This window comes from Entelurus aequoreus, linkage group LG19 (assembly GCF_033978785.1).
Source record: "Entelurus aequoreus isolate RoL-2023_Sb linkage group LG19, RoL_Eaeq_v1.1, whole genome shotgun sequence".
Classification (NCBI taxonomy): Eukaryota; Metazoa; Chordata; class Actinopteri; order Syngnathiformes; family Syngnathidae; genus Entelurus; species Entelurus aequoreus.
The window spans coordinates 51,397,341-51,419,500 of NC_084749.1; positions in this window are offsets into that span (position 1 = coordinate 51,397,341).

The window sequence follows — 22,160 nt, forward strand, 5'->3', positions numbered from 1 at the left end:
CACAGGTTGAAAGTAGCGTGACGTCACAGGTTGAAAGTAGCGTGACGTCGCAGGTTGGAAGTAGCGTGACGTCACAGGTTGAAAGTAGCGTGACGTCACAGGTTGAAAGTAGCGTGACGTCACATGTTGAAAGTAGCGTGACGTCACAGGTTGAAAGTAGCGTGACGTCACAGGTTGAAAGTAGCGTGACGTCGCAGGTTGAAAGTAGCGTGACGTCACAGGTTGAAAGTAGCGTGACGTCACAGGTTGAAAGTAGCGTGACGTCACAGGTTGAAAGTAGCGTGACGTCGCAGGTTGAAAGTAGCGTGACGTCGCAGGTTGAAAGTAGCGTGACGTCACAGGTTGAAAGTAGCGTGACGTCACAGGTTGAAAGTAGCGTGACGTCGCAGGTTGAAAGTAGCGTGACGTCACAGGTTGAAAGTAGCGTGACGTCACAGGTTGAAAGTAGCGTGACGTCGCAGGTTGAAAGTAGCGTGACGTCACAGGTTGAAAGTAGCGTGACGTCACAGGTTGGAAGTAGCGTGACGTCACAGGTTGAAAGTAGCGTGACGTCACAGGCTGAAAGTAGCGTGACGTCACAGGTTGAAAGTAGCGTGACGTCACAGGTTGAAAGTAGCGTGACGTCACAGGTTGAAAGTAGCGTGACGTCGCAGGTTGAAAGTAGCGTGACGTCACAGGTTGAAAGTAGCGTGACGTCACAGGTTGAAAGTAGCGTGACGTCACAGGTTGAAAGTAGCGTGACGTCACAGGTTGAAAGTAGCGTGACGTCACAGGTTGAAAGTAGCGTGACGTCACAGGTTGAAAGTAGCGTGACGTCACAGGTTGAAAGTAGCGTGACGTCACAGGTTGAAAGTAGCGTGACGTCGCAGGTTGAAAGTAGCGTGACGTCACAGGTTGAAAGTAGCGTGACGTCACAGGTTGAAAGTAGCGTGACGTCGCAGGTTGAAAGTAGCGTGACGTCACAGGTTGAAAGTAGCGTGACGTCACAGGTTGAAAGTAGCGTGACGTCGCAGGTTGAAAGTAGCGTGACGTCACAGGTTGAAAGTAGCGTGACGTCACAGGTTGAAAGTAGCGTGACGTCACAGGTTGAAAGTAGCGTGACGTCACAGGTTGAAAGTAGCGTGACGTCACAGGTTGAAAGTAGCGTGACGTCACAGGTTGAAAGTAGCGTGACGTCACAGGTTGAAAGTAGCGTGACGTCACAGGTTGAAAGTAGCGTGACGTCACAGGTTAAAAGTAGCGTGACGTCACAGGTTGAAAGTAGCGTGACGTCACAGGTTGAAAGTAGCGTGACGTCACAGGTTGAAAGTAGCGTGACGTCACAGGTTGAAAGTAGCGTGACGTCACAGGTTGAAAGTAGCGTGACGTCGCAGGTTGAAAGTAGCGTGACGTCACAGGTTGAAAGTAGCGTGACGTCACAGGTTGAAAGTAGCGTGACGTCACAGGTTGAAAGTAGCGTGACGTCACAGGTTGAAAGTAGCGTGACGTCACAGGTTGAAAGTAGCGTGACGTCACAGGTTGAAAGTAGCGTGACGTCACAGGTTGAAAGTAGCGTGACGTCGCAGGTTGGAAGTAGCGTGACGTCACAGGTTGAAAGTAGCGTGACGTCACAGGTTGAAAGTAGCGTGACGTCACAGGTTGAAAGTAGCGTGACGTCACAGGTTGAAAGTAGCGTGACGTCGCAGGTTGAAAGTAGCGTGACGTCACAGGTTGAAAGTAGCGTGACGTCACAGGTTGAAAGTAGCGTGACGTCACAGGTTGAAAGTAGCGTGACGTCACAGGTTGAAAGTAGCGTGACGTCACAGGTTGAAAGTAGCGTGACGTCACAGGTTGAAAGTAGCGTGACGTCACAGGTTGAAAGTAGCGTGACGTCACAGGTTGAAAGTAGCGTGACGTCACAGGTTGGAAGTAGCGTGACGTCACAGGTTGAAAGTAGCGTGACGTCACAGGTTGAAAGTAGCGTGACGTCGCAGGTTGAAAGTAGCGTGACGTCACAGGTTGAAAGTAGCGTGACGTCACAGGTTGAAAGTAGCGTGACGTCACAGGTTGAAAGTAGCGTGACGTCACAGGTTGAAAGTAGCGTGACGTCACAGGTTGAAAGTAGCGTGACGTCACAGGTTGAAAGTAGCGTGACGTCACAGGTTGAAAGTAGCGTGACGTCACAGGTTGAAAGTAGCGTGACGTCACAGGTTGAAAGTAGCGTGACGTCACAGGTTGGAAGTAGCGTGACGTCACAGGTTGAAAGTAGCGTGACGTCACAGGTTGAAAGTAGCGTGACGTCGCAGGTTGAAAGTAGCGTGACGTCACAGGTTGAAAGTAGCGTGACGTCACAGGTTGAAAGTAGCGTGACGTCACAGGTTGAAAGTAGCGTGACGTCACAGGTTGAAAGTAGCGTGACGTCGCAGGTTGAAAGGCTCCTCACATCTGCACATTGTTTACACCAGCAGCGAGAGAGATTCGGATCGAGAAAGTGACGATTACCCCATTAATTTGAGCCAGGATGAAAGATTCGTGGATGAGGAAAGTGAGAGTGAAGGATTAGAGTGCAGTGCAGGACGCCAAGATGTATCTTTTTTCGCTCTGACCGTAACTTAGGTACAAGCTGGCTCATTGGATTCCACACTCTCCTTTTTCTATTGTGGATCACAGATTTGTATTTGCAAGCACATGGGATACTATATCCTCTTGAAAATGAAGACATTGAAGACGAGAGTACTTGATGGAAGCATATTATTTCCAGGTGTATCTGGCGGATCAGATCTGTCCCCCGGACCTTGAGTTTGACAGCTGCGCTCTAAAGTGTGTTTCATGGATTACTAAAAGTGCACACTATTTAAGTTACTTTTAATAAAGCAACAATTTCACACAGGCTGCAGAGTTAATGAATTGACTAATTGATATAATTCCAACAACAAACCCGAGCAACATCTCCTAGGTCTCAGACCTTGTTTGTTCCGGCCTCATTTTACAGGCAGATTTGCCGTGAAATCATGAACTGTCATGCTTGAATTCAGCCCAATTCTGTGTAATGACATTGAAATGCTCCTGTGCTTAAAGTGTTCTTTGCCTTCTTTCTTGTTCAGCCTTCTTTTCAACTTGTGCCTTCGTTGCCAACTTCTAACGATCGACAGTTTGGGCTCCCGTCCGTAAACACACTTTGGCCATTTGCTCAGTCGGAGATAATGAAACAAAGGAGGTCCTTCTTGTGACCAACGTTCATCATTTCTTAATCCAATGTTGCCTCGGGATTGGTAGGTGAGTTGAGTGGAAGCTCTGTGGTACACTGACCGCTAATTGCTAATTACGGGATCCTTGGATGGCAGAAGCTCCATTGGTTTATTGTTTATCAGTAATTATTTACCATTTTCAGATGTCTCACTCACAGTCTCTACTTTCCATTTAGTTGTAACCACTGGCTTCTCGTGGCAGTCCAGACTCTGCCTGGCAGTCCAGACTCTGCCCTTTGGCCACAGTCCTCGCTGTTAGTGGACATGTTTGCAGATACATTCATTGCACACACTAACAGCGCCTTCAAAAGACTGTTTTCAGTCATGCCATTTTCTAGTCTTAATTGAATTTAAACGGTTGTTTCCTCAGAGGGCCATAAAGTCTCCGAAGGAAGCCATAACATCAGGTGAAGTCTTTAAAACAGTCAAGGAAACATAACAACAAATCTCCAGACTGCTCAACCGTAAGACATCATTGTTATTGTCGGCTTGAATCTCTTGCACGAAGCCATTCAGCGGGGGGTGGAGACGAGGGTGGAGCAAATCCACGGACGTAATGTCCTTTTATGGCACTGTTGTGTTCCTGCAATTACTTTTATCTATGTATTTATTTGACAGGGACAGAACCAAGAAACATTGCTAGCCACATGTCAAAGGACGTAAGACTTCTAGCCACAGGCTCATTTGCAATCCTCCTCCCTGGTTAGGCTTTTAAACAACACTTGACAAAAGGAAAAAACATACAAAAGAATTAAGACAAGTACTAAATAAAAACACATTTAAAATAATTGGCCCCATTTGTGCATACTACACCCGGGTATAGTGCTCACATTACTACACCCACTTCTAGTGCTCACACTACTACACCCAGATCTAGTGCTCACATTACTACACCCAGTTCTAGTGCTCACATTACTACACCCAGTTCTAGTGCTCACACTACTACACCCAGTTCTAGTGCTCACATTACTACACCCAGATCTAGTGCTCACATTACTACACCCAGTTCTAGTGCTCACATTACTACACCGAGTTCTAGTGCTCACATTACTACACTCAGTTCTAGTGCTCAAATTACTACACCCAGATCTAGTGCTCACATTACTACACCCAGTTCTAGTGCTCACATTACTACACCCAGTTCTAGTGCTCACACTACTACACCCAGTTCTAGTGCTCACATTACTACACCCAGATCTAGTGCTCACATTACTACACCCAGTTCTAGTGCTCACACTACTACACCCAGATCTAGTGCTCACATTACTACACTCAGTTCTAGTGCTCACATTACTACACCCAGATCTAGTGCTCACATTACTACACCCAGTTCTAGTGCTCACACTACTACACCCAGTTCTAGTGCTCACATTACTACACCCAGTTCTAGTGCTCACATTACTACACCCAGATCTAGTGCTCACATTACTACACCCAGATCTAGTGCTCACATTACTACACCCAGTTCTAGTGCTCACATTACTACACCCAGTTCTAGTGCTCACATTACTACACCCAGATCTAGTGCTCACATTACTACACCCAGATCTAGTGCTCACATTACTACACCCAGTTCTAGTGCTCACATTACTACACCCAGTTCTAGTGCTCACATTACTACACCCAGTTCTAGTGCTCACATTACTACACCCAGTTCTAGTGCTCACATTACTACACCCAGTTCTAGTGCTCACATTACTACACCCAGATCTAGTGCTCACATTACTACACCCAGTTCTAGTGCTCACACTTCTGATTTTCAGTTTTGTGGAGATAAATTGAATGTGACTTTAATCCAGTGGCAAATAAATCCACAGATGTGAGAACTTCACTGAGAACCTTAACTGACCCAGAGTGGTCCAGCACATTTTCACTCTACACCTCTCACCCACTGCACACCTTCACTACTGTACCTGTGTACTTACACCTCTCACCCACTGCACACCTTCACTACTGTACCTGTGTACTTACACATCACACCCACTGCACACCTTCACTACTGTACCTGTGTACTTACACATCACACCTTCACTACTGTACCTGTGTACTTACACATCACACCTTCACTACTGTACTTGTGTACTTACACATCACACCTTCACTACTGTACCTGTGTACTTACACATCACACCTTCACTACTGTACCTGTGTACTTACACATCACACCTTCACTACTGTACCTGTGTACTTACACATCACACCTTCACTACTGTACCTGTGTACTTACACATCACACCTTCACTACTGTACTTGTGTACTTACACATCACACCTTCACTACTGTACCTGTGTACTTACACATCACACCTTCACTACTGTACTTGTGTACTTACACATCACACCTTCACTACTGTACCTGTGTACTTACACATCCCACCTTCACTACTGTACTTGTGTACTTACACATCACACCTCCACTACTGTACCTGTGTACTTACACATCACACCTTCACTACTGTACCTGTGTACTTACACATCACACCTCCACTACTGTACCTGTGTACTTACACATCACACCTTCACTACTGTACTTGTGTACTTACACATCACACCTTCACTACTGTACCTGTGTACTTACACATCACACCTTCACTACTGTACCTGTGTACTTACACATCACACCTCCACTACTGTACCTGTGTACTTACACATCACACCTTCACTACTGTACCTGTGTACTTACACATCACACCTTCACTACTGTACATGTGTACTTACACATCACACCTCCACTACTGTACCTGTGTACTTACACATCACACCTTCACTACTGTACTTGTGTACTTACACATCACACCTTCACTACTGTACCTGTGTACTTACACATCACACCTCCACTACTGTACCTGTGTACTTACACATCACACCTTCACTACTGTACCTGTGTACTTACACATCACACCTTCACTACTGTACCTGTGTACTTACACATCACACCTTCACTACTGTACCTGTGTACTTACACATCACACCTTCACTACTGTACCTGTGTACTTACACATCACACCTTCACTACTGTACTTGTGTACTTACACATCACACCTTCACTACTGTACCTGTGTACTTACACATCCCACCTTCACTACTGTACCTGTGTACTTACACATCACACCTTCACTACTGTACCTGTGTACTTACACATCACACCTTCACTACTGTACTTGTGTACTTACACATCACACCTTCACTACTGTACCTGTGTACTTACACATCACACCTCCACTACTGTACCTGTGTACTTACACATCACACCTTCACTACTGTACCTGTGTACTTACACATCACACCTTCACTACTGTACCTGTGTACTTACACATCACACCTTCACTACTGTACTTGTGTACTTACACATCACACCTTCACTACTGTACTTGTGTACTTACACATCACACCTTCACTACTGTACTTGTGTACTTACACATCACACCTTCACTACTGTACCTGTGTACTTACACATCACACCTTCACTACTGTACTTGTGTACTTACACATCACACCTTCACTACTGTACCTGTGTACTTACACATCACACCTTCACTACTGTACCTGTGTACTTACACATCACACCTTCACTACTGTACCTGTGTACTTACACATCACACCTTCACTACTGTACTTGTGTACTTACACATCACACCTTCACTACTGTACCTGTGTACTTACACATCACACCTCCACTACTGTACCTGTGTACTTACACATCACACCTTCACTACTGTACCTGTGTACTTACACATCACACCTTCACTACTGTACCTGTGTACTTACACATCACACCTTCACTACTGTACCTGTGTACTTACACATCACACCTCCACTACTGTACCTGTGTACTTACACATCACACCTTCACTACTGTACTTGTGTACTTACACATCACACCTTCACTACTGTACTTGTGTACTTACACATCACACCTTCACTACTGTACTTGTGTACTTACACATCACACCTTCACTACTGTACCTGTGTACTTACACATCACACCTTCACTACTGTACTTGTGTACTTACACATCACACCTTCACTACTGTACTTGTGTACTTACACATCACACCTTCACTACTGTACTTGTGTACTTACACATCACACCTTCACTACTGTACTTGTGTACTTACACATCACACCTTCACTACTGTACTTGTGTACTTACACATCACACCTTCACTACTGTACCTGTGTACTTACACATCACACCTTCACTACTGTACCTGTGTACTTACACATCACACCTTCACTACTGTACCTGTGTACTTACACATCACACCTTCACTACTGTACCTGTGTACTTACACATCACACCTTCACTACTGTACCTGTGTACTTACACATCACACCTTCACTACTGTACTTGTGTACTTACACATCACACCTTCACTACTGTACTTGTGTACTTACACATCACACCTTCACTACTGTACTTGTGTACTTACACATCACACCTTCACTACTGTACATGTGTACTTACACATCACACCTTCACTACTGTACTTGTGTACTTACACATCACACCTTCACTACTGTACTTGTGTACTTACACATCACACCTTCACTACTGTACTTGTGTACTTACACATCACACCTTCACTACTGTACCTGTGTACTTACACATCACACCTTCACTACTGTACTTGTGTACTTACACATCACACCTTCACTACTGTACATGTGTACTTACACATCACACCTTCACTACTGTACTTGTGTACTTACACATCACACCTTCACTACTGTACTTGTGTACTTACACATCACACCTTCACTACTGTACTTGTGTACTTACACATCACACCTTCACTACTGTACTTGTGTACTTACACATCACACCTTCACTACTGTACTTGTGTACTTACACATCACACCTTCACTACTGTACCTGTGTACTTACACATCACACCTTCACTACTGTACCTGTGTACTTACACATCACACCTTCACTACTGTACTTGTGTACTTACACATCACACCTTCACTACTGTACTTGTGTACTTACACATCACACCTTCACTACTGTACATGTGTACTTACACATCACACCTTCACTACTGTACTTGTGTACTTACACATCACACCTTCACTACTGTACTTGTGTACTTACACATCACACCTTCACTACTGTACTTGTGTACTTACACATCACACCTTCACTACTGTACCTGTGTACTTACACATCACACCTTCACTACTGTACTTGTGTACTTACACATCACACCTTCACTACTGTACATGTGTACTTACACATCACACCTTCACTACTGTACTTGTGTACTTACACATCACACCTTCACTACTGTACTTGTGTACTTACACATCACACCTTCACTACTGTACTTGTGTACTTACACATCACACCTTCACTACTGTACTTGTGTACTTACACATCACACCTTCACTACTGTACTTGTGTACTTACACATCACACCTTCACTACTGTACCTGTGTACTTACACATCACACCTTCACTACTGTACTTGTGTACTTACACATCACACCTTCACTACTGTACTTGTGTACTTACACATCACACCTTCACTACTGTACCTGTGTACTTACACATCACACCTTCACTACTGTACCTGTGTACTTACACATCACACCTTCACTACTGTACTTGTGTACTTACACATCACACCTTCACTACTGTACATGTGTACTTACACATCACACCTTCACTACTGTACTTGTGTACTTACACATCACACCTTCACTACTGTACTTGTGTACTTACACATCACATCCCGCTCATCCATTAAGACACTTAAATATAGTTTTTAAAACTGAGAAATGTATAAATGATGAAAAGTCATCATGTTATATTTGGAGTAATAAGGCAAAGATGATGCTTGACGTGACGATGACAGGTCATCATGCCTGGTTGAAAACATCAAAGAAGGGTAAGCAGTACTTTACATAGAGAGTATAGTACTGTTTTGGATGAATTAGTAGCACGATACTATGCTAGTAGCATGTAGCATGTAGCGTACAGCCAGCAGCTTCTCAGGTAGCATTGAAGTCACAGCACAATTGAAATTGGTGGATATTTGCATGCATCATTTGCTGACTTCAAAACAGCTGTTTTAAAACTTCACCATTTGTAAAGGAATGTCACGGTTGGTAAAACTGGTGGACACAAATGCAGAAAAGACAAGCAGAATTAAAGTTCAAGGGTTATTATTAATAAAACCAGAGGGAAAGGAGGGAGCTCGTAGTCCTTGACTTGGCAGTCCAGGAGAGCACACTGACCACTTGAACTTTAACTTAACATTTGGGGGTGTAGACCACCATACAACATTTGGTGGTGTGGACCACGATACAACATTTGGTGGTGTGGACCACGATACAACATTTGGTGGTGTGGACCACGATACAACATTTGGTGGTGTGGACCACGATACAACATTAGGTGGTGTAGACCACGATACAACATTTGGTGGTGTAGACCACGATACAACATTTGGTGGTGTAGACCACGATACAACATTTGGTGGTGTAGACCACGATACAACATTTGGTGGTGTAGACCACGATACAAAATTTGGTGGCGTAGACCATCATACAACATTTGGTGGTGTAGACCACGATACAACATTTGGGGTGTAGACCACCATACAACATTTGGTGGTGTAGACAACGATACAACATTTGGTGGTGTAGACCACGATACAACATTTGGGGGTGTAGACCACGATACAAATTTGGTGGCGTAGACCATCATACAACATTTGGTGGTGGAGACCACAATACAACATTTGGTGGTGTGGACCACAATACAACATTTGGTGGTGTGGACCACGATACAACATTTGGTGGTGTGGACCACGATACAACATTTGGTGGTGTAGACCACAATACAACATTTGGGGGTGTAGACCACAATACAACATTTGGTGGTGTGGACCACAATGCAACATTTGGTGGTGTGGACCACAATACAACATTTGGTGGTGTGGACCACGATACAACATTTGGTGGTGTGGACCACGATACAACATTTGGTGGTGTGGACCACGATACAACATTTGGTGGTGTAGACCACGATACAACATTTGGTGGTGTGGACCACGATACAACATTTGGTGGTGTAGACCACGATACAACAATTGATGGTGTGGACCACGATACAACATTTGGTGGTGTGGACCACGATACAACATTTGGTGGTGTGGACCATCATACAACAATTGATGGTGTGGACCACGATACAACATTTGGTGGTGTGGACCACGATACAATATTTGAGAGGACGTCACACTGCAAATTGGTAGTAGAGTTTTGTTGAATTCAAGATGGCTGAAAACAATTTGAACGTGTTTTTGTTACTCTTTGTGTCCCAAAGCAAAGTCAATTTCCAAATGTCTGCCAAACAATAATTCCAGTCTTGGGAGGCGGAATAAAAACTCCACACCCATCGCGTTTTATTGAGACACCATCTCAATGATTGAGTTACTTTGCATGGATGTACAACAACTCAAATAACTCAAGGCTATCCATACTTTGATTGGAGATTGGATATTAGGTAGGAGTGTAAAGATTAGTTTTAACCATTCTCTTTTTATATTTGTGCTTACCCAAATGCTTCATTGAATCCAGTAACTTTTTAATCAAACAAATCAAGCAGCATTAGTGTGAAATAAATATTGGACACTGCAGGTGAATATTGCTGTTATTTCTTTATGTTGATATATAAATAAACCATGGTTACACACAAGTAAACAACAATTATGTTGATGTATAAATAAACCATGGTTACAAACAAGTAAACAACAATTATGTTGATATATAAATAAACCATGGTTACAAACAAGTAAACAACAATTATGTTGATGTATAAATAAACCATGGTTACAAACAAGTAAACAACAATTATGTTGATATATAAATAAACCATGGTTACAAACAAGTAAACAACAATTATGTTGATGTATAAATAAACCATGGTTACAAACAAGTAAACAACAATTATGTTGATATATGAATAAACCATGGTTACACACAAGTAAACAACAATTATGTTGGTATATAAATAAACCATGGTTACAAACAAGTAAACAACAATTATGTTGATGTATAAATAAACCATGGTTACAAACAAGTAAACAACAATTATGTTGATATATAAATAAACCATGGTTACAAACAAGTAAACAACAATTATGTTGATATATAAATAAACCATGGTTACAAACAAGTAAACAACAATTATGTTGATATATAAATAAACCATGGTTACAAACAAGTAAACAACAATTATGTTGATATATAAATAAACCATGGTTACACACAAGTAAACAACAATTCAATCACTCAATGTTTATTTACAAACCGTGTTTCCATATGAGTTGGTAAATGGTGTTAGATGTAAATATAAACAGAATACAATGATTTGCAAATCCTTTTCAAGCCATATTCAGTTGAATATGCTACAAAGACAACATATTTCATGTTCAAACTCATAAACTTTATTTATTTTTTTTGCAAATAATGATTAACTTATAATTTCATGGCTGCAACACGTGCCAAAGTAGTTGTGAAAGGGCATGTTCACCACTGTGTTACATGGCCTTTCCTTTGAACAACACTCAGTTTTGGTTTGGGAAGTGAGGAGACACATTTTTGAAGTGGAATTCTTTCCCATTCTTGCTTGATGTACAGCTTAAGTTGTTCAACAGTCCGGGGGTCTCCCTTCTCATATTGCAGGTGCCACACATTTTCAATGTCTGGACTACAGGCAGGCCAGTCTAGTACCCACACTCTTTTACTATGAAGCCACGCTGATGTAACACGTGGCTTGGCATTGTCTTGCTGAAATAAGCAGGGGCGTCCATGGTAACGTTGCTTGGATGGCAACATATGTTGCTCCAAAAGCTGTATGTACCTTTCAGCATTAATGGTGCCTTCACAGATGTGTAAGTTACCCATGTCTTGGCCACTAATACACCCCCATACCATCACACATGCTGCCTTTTACACTTTGACCCTAGAACAATCCGGATGGTTCTTTTCCTCTTTGGTCCGGAGGACACCACGTCCACAGTTTCCAAAAACAATTTGAAATGTGGACTCGTCAGACCACAGAACACTTTTCCACTTTGTATCAGTCCATCTTAGATGAGCTCAGGCCCGGCCAAGCCGACGGCGTTTCTGGGTGTTGTTGATAAACGGTGTTCGCCTTGCATAGGAGAGTTTTAACTTGCACTTACAGATGTAGCGACCAACTGTAGTTACTGACAGTGGCTTTCTGAAGTGTTCCATGTGGTGATATCCTTTACACACTGATGTGGCTTGTTGATGCAGTACAGCCTGAGGGATGGAAGGTCACGGGCTTAGCTGCTTACGTGCAGTGATTTCTCCACATTCTCTCAACCCTTTGATGATATTACGGAGCGTAGATGGTGAAATCCCTCAATTCCTTGCAATAGCTGCTTGAGAAAGGTTGTTCTTAAACTGTTCAACAATTTGCTCAGGCATTTGTTGACAAAGTGGTGACCCTCGCCCCATCCTTGTTTGTGAATGACTGAGCATTTCATGGAATCTACTTTTATACCCAATCATGGCACCCACCTGTTCCCAATTAGCCTGCACACCTGTGGGATGTTCCAAATAAGTGTTTGATGAGCATTCCTCAACTTTATCAGTATTTATTGCCACCTTTCACAACTTCTTTGTCACGTGTTGCTGCCATCAAATTCTAAGTTAATGATTATTTGCAACAAAAATAAAGTTTATGAGTTTGAACATGAAATATGTTGTCTTTGTAGCATATTCAACTGAATATGGCTTGAAAAGGATTTACAAATCATTGTATTCCGTTTATATTTACATCTAACACCATTTCCCAACTCATATGGAAACACGGTTTGTATATAGCTCTAAATCACAAGTGTCTCAAAGGGCTGTACAAGCCACAACGACATCCTCGGTACAGAGCCCACATACGGGCAAGGAAAACTCACCCCAGTGGGACGTCAATGTGAATGACTATGAGAAACCTTGGAGAGGACCGCATATGTGGGTAACACCCCCCCCCCCCCCCCCCCCCCTCTAGGGGAGACCGAAAGCAATGGATGTGGAGTGGGTCTGACATATATTGTGAAAGTCAAGTACATGGTGGATCTAACACATTAGTGAGAGTCCAGTCCATAGTGGGGCCAGCAGGAACCATCCCAAGCGGAGACGGGTCAGCAGTGCAGAGATGTTATGTTTATATATGAATAAACCATGGTTACAAACAAGAAAACAGAAATGCTGATTATCGGTCCTGCTCAACACCGACATTTATTTAATAATACCACCTTAACATTTGACAACCAAACAATTACACAAGGCGACTCGGTAAAGAATCTGGGTATTATCTTCCACCCAACTCTCTCGTTTGAGTCACACATTAAGAGTGTTACTAAAACAACTCTCTCGTTTGAGTCACACATTAAGAGTGTTACTAAAACAACTCTCTCCTTTGAGTCACACATTAAGAGTGTTACTAAAACAACTCTCTCGTTTGAGTCACACATTAAGAGTGTTACTAAAACAACTCTCTCCTTTGAGTCACACATTAAGAGTGTTACTAAAACAACTCTCTCGTTTGAGTCACACATTAAGAGTGTTACTAAAACAACTCTCTCGTTTGAGTCACACATTAAGAGTGTTACTAAAACAATTCTCTCGTTTGAGTCACACATTAAGAGTGTTACTAAAACAACTCTCTCGTTTGAGTCACACATTAAGAGTGTTACTAAAACAACTCTCTCGTTTGAGTCACACATTAAGAGTGTTACTAAAACAACTCTCTCCTTTGAGTCACACATTAAGAGTGTTACTAAAACAACTCTCTCGTTTGAGTCACACATTAAGAGTGTTACTAAAACAACTCTCTCCTTTGAGTCACACATTAAGAGTGTTACTAAAACAACTCTCTCGTTTGAGTCACACATTAAGAGTGTTACTAAAACAACTCTCTCGTTTGAGTCACACATTAAGAGTGTTACTAAAACAATTCTCTCGTTTGAGTCACACATTAAGAGTGTTACTAAAACAACTCTCTCGTTTGAGTCACACATTAAGAGTGTTACTAAAACAACTCTCTCGTTTGAGTCACACATTAAGAGTGTTACTAAAACAACTCTCTCGTTTGAGTCACACATTAAGAGTGTTACTAAAACGGCCTTCTTTCATCTCCGTAATATCGCTAAAATTCGTTCCATTTTGTCCACAAGCGACGCTGAGATCATTATTCATGCGTTCGTTACGTCTCGTCTCGATTACTGTAACGTTTTATTTCCGGGCCTCCCTATGTCTAGCATTAAAAGATTACAGTTGGTACAAAATGCGGCTGCTAGACTTTTGACAAAAACAAGAAAGTTTGATCATATTACGCCTATACTGTATATACCTTTATATACATATATACACACCTATACTGGCTCACCTGCACTGGCTTCCTGTGCACCTAAGATGCGACTTTAAGGTTTTACTACTTACGTATAAAATACTACACGGTCAAGCTCCTGCCTATCTTGCCGATTGTATTGTACCATATGTCCCGACAAGAAATCTGCGTTCAAAGAACTCCGGCTTATTAGTGATTCCCAGAGCCCAAAAAAAGTCTGCGGGCTATAGAGCGTTTTCTATTGGGGCTCCAATACTCTGGAATGCCCTCCCGGTAAAAGTTAGAGATGCTACCTCAGTAGAAGCATTTAAGTCTCATCTTAAAACTCATTTGTATACTCTAGCCTTTAAATAGACTCCCTTTTTAGACCAGTTGATCTGCCGTTTCTTTTCTTTTCTTTCCTACTCTGCTCCCAACCCGGGGTGGACCGCTAGCCTGTCCATCGGATGGGGACATCTCTACGCTGCTGACCCGTCTCCGCTCGGGATGGTTCCTGCTGGCCCCACCATGGACTGGACTTTCGCTGATGTGTTGGACTTTCACAATATTATGTCAGATCCACTCCACATCCATTGCTTTCGATCTCCCCTAGAGGGGGGGGGGGGGGGGGGTTACCCACATATGCGGTCCTCTCCAAGGTTTCTCATAGTCATTCACATCGACGTCCCACTGGGGTGAGTTTTCCTTGCCCGTATGTGGGCTCTGTACCGAGGATGTCGTTGTGGCTTGTACAGCCCTTTGAGACACTTGTGATTTAGGGCTATATAAATAAACATTGATTGATTGATTGATTGAAACTTGTCGAGCACAGATCAATGTAGTTGAATCTAAGGAATATTCATCGATATATCGATTAATCGTTATTAGGCCTGGGCGATTTTCGATAAGTCAACTAACCAACGATAAATACTTTCAACAATACCACGGAAATAACGACAACCATGATCATTTTGGTGTGCGTGACTTTCTTTATTGTTTGGCTTGTGAATATTTAAGGGTCCCCCACCCCCTCCTTAACAGACAAATTATTATTGCTTTTGGTTGGGATTGTTTTTATTCAAGTGCAACATTTTTGCTTACAGACATTCATTATTTGTTTTTGTTTTCTACTTGCTATTTAAAAGTTTACATTTCAAATCCAATGTTATAATTTATGAAATACAAGTTGATTGCGTCGTTCATCTGCAATTGGTATCGTGGAGCAAAATGTGTTATCGGCCCAGGCCTAATCGTTACTCTCCTGATATCAGGGCATAAAGAGCTGGTAACGGTGGTATCAATATTTCAGTATGGATCCGCACATCAGTGATACTCCCATCAGTTTATGTTGTTCATCCCTTCTGTCATGAATAATAAATCATGCACCAACATTTACGCATGATAGGTTCATGAAAAAATCAATGTATTTTTTCATAAATCAATAAGTTTCGAGTGGGGGAGATACATCTCTGTTAGAAGCTGCCAGTCAGCTGTATCTTCAACTTTTGTCCAACAGCATTTGTGGGGAAAGCGGGCCTCCAGACTGCGTGACCATGCAGGTTATAACATGTTTATTAAAGCATCAACGTCAAGCTGCCAGCGCTCAGGTGTGTGTGATGAAGTTCCATGAGGAGGCTCTGCTTTATTAAAGTGGGACACTCTAGGGCGGCGTGACGCTTTTCTATGCACTTGTTTTGCTTCTTCAAAATGACAGTCAGCCATTATTTTGCTTCCACTTGCAGCCATGCATTCCTATCTTTGCTGACAAGAAGACGTTTTGTTCAACCCCTACATTTAAACTCAGAGCTCAATCATTTGGTTATTGAATGCTTTATTTTATGGCACGTGATGACAATATGGCATTAGAAATCCATTAGGTTCCATTAAAATGTCACATTTGTACTTCCAGGCCAAACATGCTACATGCAAGCAGTGAGCTGGGTTCTTGGAACAATGGCACAGACGACATGAGGCTTTTGTGCGTGTGTTTGAGTTCCTTTTACAGCACTTGCTGTTGCCTGTATAACATTGCTATAGAAATACAGTTACAAATCATTCTTCTTCTGGGGAAAGTGTTCCAAACATTTTATTTGTTCATATATTCCCCATCCAAAACAAACTGATTATTATTTTTAGTGTAATTATTTGAAGGTAATATCATGTACGGGGTATTATTAGTATTAGAAGCCATGTTTGCATCATGGCTTCCTTTAAGCAGCTTTTCATTCCACTTCTGTTCTTCTTCATTTTTAACCTTCCTTTGTAGCAATCATTCAAATCTATAAACATTTAGTGCATCTGGAAGGAAAACTGCACCTTTTTTTGGAACATTGCCTATCGTTCATAATCATTATGAGAGACAAGAACACACTTCTCTCTTTTTTTCTGTACATATTTTGATGTAGAAACAGACACCTTCATAACAATGTATAATATGTACAATATACACACTGCAAGTATATATATATATAATGTAGTAACAGACACCTTCATAACGCATAGCAGTATTATTTTTGATGCCATAATGTCAGTATGTTTTAGAATATTTGACTAAATACTGTGCATATATACTATAGTATGTTTTATCTGGCAGTCTTTATTGCCGTGTTGTCATTCTGGATTGATTGAACCTTTGGAGTTAGGAACAGTACACATGTTTGTTTCCAATAAAAGACCGGAAAAAAGACATGTCATCTTCTATCGAAATCAGAGGATTTAGATTTGCAAAGCAGGATTCGGTGCCAGAGAACTCCCTAAGTGAGTCAGCGCTTTGCTTCCGGTCACTCACACACAAGCGTTACCTGGAAAGGTGCAGCCGTTGACCAAGAGACCCATTTGCAAAAGGTAGTAAAAAACGTTTAAAAAAAATCGATTTTTCCAGGCACCAAACGGTGGATTTGCACCCTTCAGGTTTGGAGTGCAGAGTGGTGAACTTGCCGCCTTCTCCCGGGCTGAAGGGAGCGTGGGTGTGTGCCAGATCAGTGTGATGCATCGTTGAACAACAGCTTACTTTATTGATCACAGCAAGTTCTGCAGTACCCAGAAGAGATCGAGACAAAAGATATCTCTCCCGTGATCAGTCAGGGGAAGATGATGTCATCTCAGCTCTTTGACTTTATAGTCGTGAAAGTGACTCCGTCTAGCCCATAAAAAGGCTTGTTTGTGTGTGCATGACCTGTTCAGCTTTGACCTACCATCGACAGATATGCTAAGCTCTGCTTTTGTAAAGTGCATTTTTGCCACACATAGTGGTCATACTTTAATACCTGCCCACGATGATGGACCACAGCATGCAAGAACTGGCTGGCTGCTTGCTCCAGGAGGGATGTAATCATTCACCATATGCAAAACATGTTGTTTCTTAGACTAGCAGTCACTACAGTAGTCTTGCCCCCAGTATCTCAGGGTCTTGTTCACGAATGAGGGAGGACAGGAGCTTAGCTTCTACCGCGGTCACTATAAAGAGTGAGCTGAAGGCGTTCCAAGCATGCCCAGCCAGAAGGAGGACCTGGATAGACGCAGGACATGCTGGAGGGACTATGTCCCGTGGTTGGCCTGGGAACACCAGGGAAGACGTGGAAGATGTGACATGAGGCTGAAAAGTCTGAGCTTCCTACTGAGACGGCTGCCCCTGTGACCAGCAGATCATTGATGGACCAGTGAGTTTGCCCCCAAAGTATTTGTCCAAAACAGGACAGGAAGAGAGTCATCTTATAGTCCAGTTAATGTGGTATTTTCAAACCATATGACCTGGAAACTGTTTTTGGACTTGTATCAAGTCAAAAATGTTCCCTTTGCTTGACTGGAAAAACATGAACTTAAGTTGTTCCCAGGCCTCGTCATGATGCAGCAATCTATTAGAAATAGTTGTGCCATCCTGAAGTGACAGCTGCTCTGGGCTTCATTCAGACAGAATGTCAGCGTTGTGACGTAAACTAATCGGCCAGTCCAAATTCATAACTCTCTACTTCCTCCCTGAGGCCTTCTGCTGGAGATCACCTCCACCATGAGCCCGCCAGATAGCAGCTTGAGCTTTAGCCCAAGCAGAGGCCGGGCAGAATAGCATTTGAAGAATTAAGCTGGAGAAGAATAGAACAAATTCCTCGGAAGATTGAACTGGAGGCAACATTGGCAAAAGCAAATGTCAACACTATCTACAAAGACAAGAAGAATCCTTTAATCATCCCGCCAGGGGAATTTGTTCTATTTTTTTTTACTGCTAACAAACTTTCAGTTAAATCGGTAGTTAAAAGTTTGGTGCTCTGCTCAAAAACCTTAGCACCTTTGCAATTAGTGCATTTATCCATTAGTTTGCTGGCAGCCTGGAACCTATCATGGCTGACTATGTGGGTAAAGACGGCGTCCACCCGACCGGTCACCAGTCAATCACAGTCAGCTTCCTGGTCCATTTTGGGTCTTTGACCTTATACCTCTCTGGCACCTATCTGAAGAATGTGACAATACAAATCTATGGTGGTAGTAACTTGGAGATACTCATTCAGTTCCCACTTCCGATGTGAATTTAAATATTTGTCTGTTACTACAGTCCTGATTCTAGTCAGCCTTTCCAAAGGTAACCGTGTGAGCTGGAGGCGGCCACTGCTAACTCCGGAAAGGCAGACTACACCAGTCTATCACTGAGCAAATATATTGTTGGTTAGTTGTTAGGACTTTATAAAATAATAATAATTTATGTGCGGTGCTGTGCAAGTGATTAACTGGCAACCATTATCGGGTGTAATAGTCCGCCTATTAGAAGTCAACTGGCTGAGCTGGACACTGTCCTAACTAACTTCTGAAAGATGGACTACACCCAAGACCGGTTGCCAGTCAATCACAGAGCAGACAAAGAGTTGGGTGCTTGGTTGGTAGGTTGGTTGTCCAACGTGTATACTGGTGGTATTTCCAACTAACCAAACAACCAATTGTCTGATCTGTGACCAGTCTTGGGTGTAGTCCGTCTTTCAGAAGTTAGCTCGGACAGTGTCCAGCTCCCCCAGTGCCTGGTGTAGTTTCACTTTCAGATGTGAGCTGGGCATGTGTCCAGCTGACTCATGACCCAAAACAAGGTAAGCTGTAGAAACTGTAGAGAGTTGAGTAGAAGTCCCTCGAGATTCGCTGAGATCCTGCGAAATATGCGGACATTCCAGGGGACAAATGTTCAGACTCTGAAACCGACATGAATCCAGGTTTCAAGCTGATCAGCATTGGGTGGCCGCATACTTGAACCTGTTATGAATTAGTTGAGCTTTGTCTCCAGGCTTGTAATTAGTGGCCTGGTGTGAGTAGGCTTAGCAGGTGTGTGGGAGTACCAGCATGAGTCCTTTCAGCCTTGCCATTTAAGACAAAAAAAACTCCAGTGTATTCCTGCAAAATGTCACACCATTCTCTCCTGTGTGGGAGGAACTGCCGATGTGCTGGTGGTCATGGAACTCGCAGCCCAACAGGAGGCCATTTTTATGAAGTGCAAACAATTCATTTTGTTATTTTTTTTCTTGTTCTTGTTAATGGAAGCACACTAGGGAGTGATGGCGGCGGCAAAGTGATTAGTATTTGGCAGAATACATTTGACCAAATAGACTTTCCCTTTTTCCAAGATAGGGACACGTTTTTAGGCTGGACATGAAATGAAACCACGGGCTTCACCAGCCAAAGACTTTATTTAGTGGTGGTCAGTTACTAAGAACTTCAATCTTAGTAACACGGAGCTTTTCTTTTCCATGTATCCGCAAATAATGCACACATAGTGATAACCTTGAAAAGTATGCATGATGTTGACATCTGAAGGTGTACAATTAGAAAGAATGTTTCAGCCTTGGCAGATGTTTGCACTCTACTGCATTCCATCCCATTGTCATTCAAAATGAAACCTCCTTTGACGTCATGAACCTAAAACCACAACTCCAGGCTTGCCTTACCTTTAGGTCCTAATCCAGTCATTCTTACCACACTGGACCAAATGTAACATTTGATACCATGTTTGTATCATAACGATGTCGTGGCTCTTATGGTAATGATCACCTTAATAGGTAATCACAAGTGTTTGCTTGCTCAAAGTTGCAAGAACAATAAACCGGAATACAGCGCCAAAGCTTTTGACAGTTTTGCATCCATCTTTCTCCTACCGCTTCAACAGGACTAATTATAATGATCCAAATTACCCTAAATTCCGGACAATAAGCCACTATTTTTTTCCGACACTTTGAACCCTGCGACGGATGTATGGATTTTTCTTTGCTGACTGCCATAATGCAAATCATTTTCATTAAACACATGCTAAGGCAATTTGTTGTGCTGTGGCGTCATCTTTTGGACGATTTAGAGTGAAGGCCTGCAAGTGTTTCCTGCCCTTTAAAAGCTTTCACCCGGAAGTGCAATTCTGTTTTCTAATCGTCCATAGCGTTTCTACTCGTATGGATTCTTCATCCATCACTTCGAGCAACGTTTGTAAGTTTTACAATATAACTAAAACTATTCTTACTCACTAAAGCATTCCCATGTGTGATGTCTGTAGGAGTGTTTTCATGCATATTTGTATGCGCGTAAATAACGACAAATGAAGATAGAATACCACGAACCACAACATGCAGTTGTAAAAAAAACATTACAATTTGTACATTTTTCAGAATATGCTTGGTCTGTTTTTAAACAAAGAAAACACATCGGCAGTTGTCTTTATTTTGAAGGTATTACACCATGGTTTTATCAGTCTGACTCAGTTGGGAATAGATTTTCCTCCATGTGGCCCCTCAGCTAAAAGGAGTTTGACACCCCTGGTCTACAGTGTTCCCTGCTATTTAGAGCTATGAACCGGAAGTAGTAGTGCCGTTTCGTCTTCTAGCCGTTCATAGCGTTTCTTCTCGTATGGATTCTTCATTCATCACTCCAAGCAACGTTTGTAAGTTTTACAATTTAACTAAAACTAATCTTACTTACTAAAGTCCCATGTGTGATGTCTGTAGGAGTGTTTTCATGCATATTTGTACCTGCTATTGTAATGTAATCAAGCTAGCGTCGGTAGCATTAGCTAATATGCTAACACCTTTACGAGTGTCTGTGTTAGTATCATTAACTTACATTCTTTTTGTATTGTTTCACTTCCACAAATTCCTCAGTAAATTCACCAAAACGTCAGCGTGGAGTTATTGAGTCTGTTTAGCTGATTGGAGAGCTAGCTTGTGCAGCTAGTGGGTCTATGACCATGACTTCTGTTTTGTTTGATCAGCTGTTTTACTGCCTTGTTACAGACAGCGTTTGGAAACAATTAAGGTATGTAAATAAACATTTACAGAATATTTCTGTGTAAATAAGTCATTTCACAAGGTATATATCTGCCACTTATCGTCGGTGGGGCTTATGTATGGAAAATATTTATTTTTTAGCGGAAATTGTAGAAGGTGTGGCTTATATGCCTCAACACAGGAATTGTCTTTGATTACCTTTTATAAGCGCTATGTAAATAAAATTAATTATTTGTATTATGTAAATGTATTTTTTTCATTGTAAAAAGCTTTGTAATGACCTCAAAATACACTCTTTTTTTGTATTGTGTCTTTGTGTTTTAATGTA